The sequence below is a fragment of the Balaenoptera physalus genome (assembly GCF_965194825.1).
Source record: "Balaenoptera physalus genome assembly, contig: SUPER_7_unloc_3, whole genome shotgun sequence".
Classification (NCBI taxonomy): domain Eukaryota; kingdom Metazoa; phylum Chordata; class Mammalia; order Artiodactyla; family Balaenopteridae; genus Balaenoptera; species Balaenoptera physalus.
Window position 1 is genome coordinate 198,293 of NW_028126532.1, and position 6,000 is coordinate 204,292.

A 6,000-nucleotide genomic window follows, 5' to 3' on the forward strand; every position below is an offset into this window, starting at 1 on the left:
CACCTGAGGAATGAAGGCAGTGATGAGTTATTGGCAGAATTGCCCTGTCTGATAAGAGGGTCACCTGCAAGCCAGAGGGCCCAAATCCTCCCTGGAACACATCACTCCCTACCCACCACTTAACAATTCCCTTCAAACAAAGGTGCAAATTTGTAATAGCTGTACCGTTAAGATATGCCGTCTGTGATTCGGACAACTGTGACTCCTTGCCCTGTTCTTGGAGGAACATGACATTTTGTAGGGAGAACCCAGGCCAGGTGGCCAAAGTCTCTGTCAAGTCTGTTTCTTCAGCCAATACTTTGATTCAAGTTGAGGGTGGTGGAGATGAGTGGGCCTTCACCATGATAGCCTTTCCCTGGTATCACTGGCCAAGGTTCCCTTTGGTGAACACTACATACAAAAGCTTGCCCAGCACATGCCTCGCTCTCAGACGAGCCGTGGCCATGCTGCTCCTGGGATTAGGCACCTCCTTTGTACACCCTGTGGATGGTGCTCATTTCCTTGATTCTGTAAATGGGTCATTTGTTAAACTATTATTTCTTGAGGCCTGTAAACTATTATTTCTTGATGTCTGTGCAAGTTTCAATTCTGCAATTTCTATTTCATTCTTCTTACGGATTGAAAAACACTAGTGAAATTCCTCATCTTACAATCTATGCTCCTTAACATTAACCGTAGTCTTCTTAAAGTCCTTGGTCTTGCTCTCTCAAAGGCTCCCTGGGGCTTGATTCCAGTGGGCTGGTGAGGTGGACACCACTGAGCTTGACAACATGCCATACTCCACCCAAGCCTGGAGATCTCCGGTGTCTGGGGGAAAAGGCAGGAGACAAGAATGGAGGTAAATTAAGGGGTGAAGCCCAGGGAAGAGTCCATATGTCAGTTACAGGTCAGCTATGTGCCCTGTGTCCGAGAAGACGTCCCTCAGTGTGGGATGACCAGCTGCTCTCAGAGAGAGCGAGGCTCCTGGGCCCGGCTTCTCATGTGATACTGGGGCAGATCCTATGCACAGAGGCTGTGGCCTGCAGGGGGCGTGTATCAGCACCTCTGCAGGGTTGAGGGGCCAAAGGGGGCCATGGGCAACCTCTCCCAGGAGAAGTCACCTGCCCTGGGGCTGGGGCATCAGTCCCTCAGACCCACACCATCTACCTTTCTACCTGGGTTCCAAGCCCAGCAAGGCACAATCCTGACTTCCCCAGTGTAGGATTTCCCCAGTGTGTGACAAGCCAGGCTGTGGCCACCTACCCCGAGGGTATAGTTCAGCGGGGCAAAGCCCGTCACTGCCCCCTGGTGAAGCAACTACAACAGAAAGGTGAGCTTTTGAGAGCAAGGGTCAGGAGTCAGGGAGGAGAGGCAGAAACCCAAGAACGGACCCATCGCCTGAGCCCACATCCTTGTCCACCTCTGTGGGGTCAGTCAGCCTCCAGTGTCTGCTCTGAGATCACAAGACCCCACAGTACTGGCCATCACAACCACCTGCCTCAGAACAACACAAGAGGACACAAGAGCAGGAGGTCCATATGATAAGTGTGGTCTGTTGAGGAGGTGCTCCCTGGGCCAAGTGACAAGACATGTCTTCTCAGGGCACAGCTGCCCCCAGACTCAGCATAAATGTCTGGGCTGTGAGCCCATTGATTCTGGGAAGGGCACCAGCACAAGGTGAACAGATGCTCCATCCTTTGCGTCAGGCAAGCCAGGAGCCAAGCACTGACAAGCAGCCTGTGTTACACCCTCATGTTTCACAGGGCAGGAGCCTCGGGGTGGGGGGGGGGGGATGGGGCCTGCCCTGAGGTCACAGCAGAGAAGGTTTGCTGCTGGAGGGCCACACACAGGACAGCTGTATAGAATGTGATCAAAGGCTCTCTGGTGCTTCATGCCATTCAAAACCAGGGGCTCTTAAACAGCCCGAGGGTAAGATACCGCCAAATCCTTGCTGAAATTTCTGAGCCCATCCTCAGATCCCAAATTTTGCCCAGATTGCCAAAAGTTTCATGGACTTCTGGTCAAGGACCCGATTCATCTGGACTGCTCAGTGCACAGCAAGATTGCCAGGACGGGGCCTAGGGATCTTGCCCACACAACCGTCCCTGACATTTGCTCCTGGAGAACCACCTGCCCAGCTACCGACATCTCCTCCTTCCCTCTCATCAGGCTAAATGCAACTGGGAGAAAGGCAACACAAAAGGAGGCAAATGTGGAAACATAAACCCGAGAGTGCTGTCTCCCCCAGCCAAGACTAAGAGTCCATGAGTCTACCCACTGCACTCACCTGAAAGCCCCCACATATCACCAGGAGCACAGAGAGCACACAGGCCATCAGATACACCTGACCTCAATTTCCTCCTGAGAGAGCACTCAGGGGCCTCCCTGGGATTTGGAGGTGTCAACAATTCACTGCACTGTGGCTTATGCCACAGAGCAATTTTGAACAAGGATTAGAGTACCAGTAAACTTTAAGCACTGCTTTAAGTCCAATCACTTTATGTTTAAAGAGAGAGGAATTGGGACTTCCCTGGTGGCGCAGTGGTTGGGAATCCGCCTGCCAATGCAGGGGACATGGGTTTGATCCCTGGTCTGGGAAGATCTCACATGCCGCCGAGCAACTAAGCCCGTGCTCCACAATTACTGAGCCTGCGCTCTAGAGCCCACGAACTACGACTACTGAGCCCGTGTGCCACGACTACTGACGCCCGCGCGCCTAGAGCCCGTGCTCCGCAACAAGAGAAGCCACCGCAATGAGAAGCCTGCTCACCGCGACTAGAGAAAGCCTGCACACAGCAACGAAGACCCAACGCAGCTAAAAACAAATAAATCAATTAATGAATTTGAAAAAAGAGAGAGAGGAATGGAATATTTTAAACAGAGACATATGAGCCTTTTAAAGGGCAAAAACATGTTGCTTACAGCTTTTCACATGGAAAAGAAAACAAAAAGTGACTGGGTTTGCCGTTTTCCTTGAATTTGTCTAGTACTAGCACTAGATAATATTGACGATCTTCACGCTTGATCACAAACAACATGATGCTGTAATATTCAAACTGTTGGTGAAACTTTTTTAATCTCATGATTTACTCTGGAACAATTGTGTTGACATAGGTACTGATGGTGCAAAAGCAAAGGTGGCAGAAGTGCTGGCACCTTAACCCAAATCAAGGCGTAGCACCAAACTGTACTAGTTGGGCTTGTATTCACTATCATACACTTGTATTAACAGTGCCAGTTCCAGTTAAGAATGTTCTGTCTTCAACAGTAAAAATGATTGATGTTAGTAAATCTTGACCATTGAAATTGAATATTTTATAGTGGATGTTGAAATTCAACATACAAACATCACACATCTGTATATCAAAGGGAGTGGGAAAAAGTTAGATCAGATACTGATAAAGAGAAAGTGGATGACATGGATGATAGATGTGAAAAATTAGCTAAAATGTAGCACAGAAAGGAAACGGTCAGAAATTATGAAAGAGAAATGTATGGACCTAGAGTCTGCTGGTGGCTTGATTTTGGACTTTGCAGCCTCCAGAACTGTGAGAAATATACGTCTTTTGTTTAAGCCACCCAGTCTGTCGTAGTTTGTTATAGCCCTTTGAGCTAAGACATATTTTAGTACCAAGAAGTAGCAAATACCTAAATATGTGGAAGTGGCCTTGGAATTGGATAGTAGGTAAAGGCTGAAAGAGATTTGAAGTGCATGCTAAAAAAGAGCTGAAATCACCATAAAGTCCTTTCAGCCTATACCTATTAAAAGTGATTCTGGTGATGGCTCAGAAAGCAAAGAGGCACACTGGAGAGAAAGTCTCCATCTTTGTAGAGAATACAGAAATAATCATGAACAGATAGAAATATGGACGTTAGAAGCTATTCTGGTGAGGTGTCCAACAGAAATGAGGAACACATTATTAGAAATTGGAGGAGAGGCAATTCTTATTATAAAGTGGCAAAGAACTTGACTGAACTGTATTCTAGCATTTTGGGGAAGGTAGACCTTGTAAGTGATGAAATTGAATATTCATCTGAGGAGATCGCTGAACAAAGTTTGGAAGAAGTAGCTTGGTTCCTCATCACTGCTCCTAGTAAAACACATCAGGAGAAAGATAAATTGAAGACCAAATTGTTAAGCAAAAAGAAATCAGAACTTAGAGATTCGGAAACTTCTTAGCCTATCCATATTTGAAAGTGAGAAAGCTTGTTCTGAAGAAACTCTAAGGGTGCAGCTGAGCAACCCTTTGAAGAAGAGATCATAGGTGTGATATTAATTTAATTAGTCATCTCAGCAGAGGCCAGGAGTAGAGAAGGGACACTTCCAGTTTGAACTAAAGGGGACAGAGAAAGCCAGGCAGAATGAGGAAGGCTGTCAGAATTCTTGGATTCTACAGAATGGGAGACTAGAGCAATTTGGCTGTGAATGTGTACTCCTCTTGACGAAAAGGGAAGAAGGACCCCAAAGGTGATTCCGAGGTCATCGGGTCTGTCAATCCCACCACAGGCCCAGGGGGCCTCAGTTTCAAAGTGTGAGATTGTCGTCCTCACAGAGAGTCATGGTGTAGGTGGAGGCCCTACAGAGAGCTGCAGTGTGGGTGGCACCCCACCAAGCTGAAGGAGTGGGGCTGCCCCACCGAGCTGTGGGGATGATGTTGCCACCGCAGCAGGCCTGGAGGGCAAAGCATCAAACTAAAGAGGGTTATTCTCGTACCTTAAGATCTAATGGGATTGGCCTTGCTAGGCTTTGGACTAGCTTGGAAACTGTCACCCCTTCCTTCTTTCCTGTTTCTTCCTTTTGGAGTTGGGATGTCTATCATATGCCAGTCCCAACATGGTATTTGGAAACACTTAACTTGTTTGGGTCACAGATTTACAGCTACAGAGGAATTTTGCCTCAGGATGAATAGTACCTCCAGTCTCACCCATATGTGATTTAGATGGTGTTTAGATCAGACTTTGGACTTTAAATTTTACAGTTGATGTTGGAATGAGTTAAGGCTTTTGAGGCTGTTGGGATAGAATGAATGTATTTTGCATACAATAAGGACACGAATTTTGGGTAGCAGGGGCAGAATGCTATGGACGTATATCCCCCCCACCAATTCTTATGTTGAAGCCCTACCCTTCAATGTATTTGGGGATAGGGCCTTTGGGAGGTAATTAGGGCATGGGAATGGAGCTTTCATAATGGGTTTAGTGCCCTTAAAAGAAAAGACACAAGAGAGATCCCTCTTTCTCTCTGCCACGTGAGGACGCAGTAAGAAGACAACCATCTGAAAAGTAGGAAGAGAGCTCTCGCCAGGAACTGAATATGGCACCTTGATCTTGGACTTCCAACCTTCAGAACTGTTAAGAAATTACCGTCTGTTTTTCAAGCCACCAGGTCTATGGCATTTTGTTATAGCCGTCCAAGCTGATGAAGACACAGAGAATCTATAAGATGGTCTAATATACATATATCCAGGGTTCTAGAAGTAGAGACAGGAGAGAATGAGTAGAAGTAACATATGAAAAAGATAATATTATGTTCTAGATGAGATGAAGAATGTGTATTATCAGTGAATGAAGCAAAATAGATCACATGGAGGATACATTTTTTTAACCTGAAACTAATCACAGGTCAAGAAACTGGAGAACACAAAAGACAACAGACAGTCTTCCAAAAAACAATTATCAAGGAAACTGATCACCCACCTTGAAAGAGTGTATTGATGGCATAATTTGAAAAAAACAGTAACAAAAACCATATTCGATGGAATAAATACTCAAAGTTCTGAAAGGAAAAACTTTTCCTCTGGAACTGATTACCCTGTCACATTATAATTTATAAAAGTTCACCAACGAGGGAACTGATAAATTATTTTTAATGTATGCATACAATGCAAAATTATAAATTAAAAAATTAAAGAACATCTAATATATCCATTTTTCTTAAAGTAAGAATGTTGAAAGAAGAAGCCAAAGGCAATATGATTTACATGACACCATATATAACCAAAAATATTGTTATTAGACATA